This window comes from Pleuronectes platessa, chromosome 6 (genome assembly GCF_947347685.1).
Source record: "Pleuronectes platessa chromosome 6, fPlePla1.1, whole genome shotgun sequence".
NCBI lineage: Eukaryota > Metazoa > Chordata > Actinopteri > Pleuronectiformes > Pleuronectidae > Pleuronectes > Pleuronectes platessa.
Genome location: NC_070631.1, coordinates 20,720,973 through 20,721,194, shown reverse-complemented (window position 1 = coordinate 20,721,194; position 222 = coordinate 20,720,973).

Below are 222 nucleotides of genomic sequence, written 5' to 3'. Positions count from 1 at the left end.
CTCCCTCCCTCCCTCCTTCTCTCTCTCTCCCTCTCTCTCTCTCTGCTACTGTTGGGGAGGTGCTCTCCCATTTTCTCTTTCTCCTCCCCCTCTCGCCCATCCTCTAACTCTAATAGTTATTTAGTTTCTAATTTCAGCACCTGCTTTGAGACATAGAGACAGTGAGCTAGCAGAGATTGTGTTCCTCATCTGAATAAAACGTTGCGTGATGCTAGTTGGGTC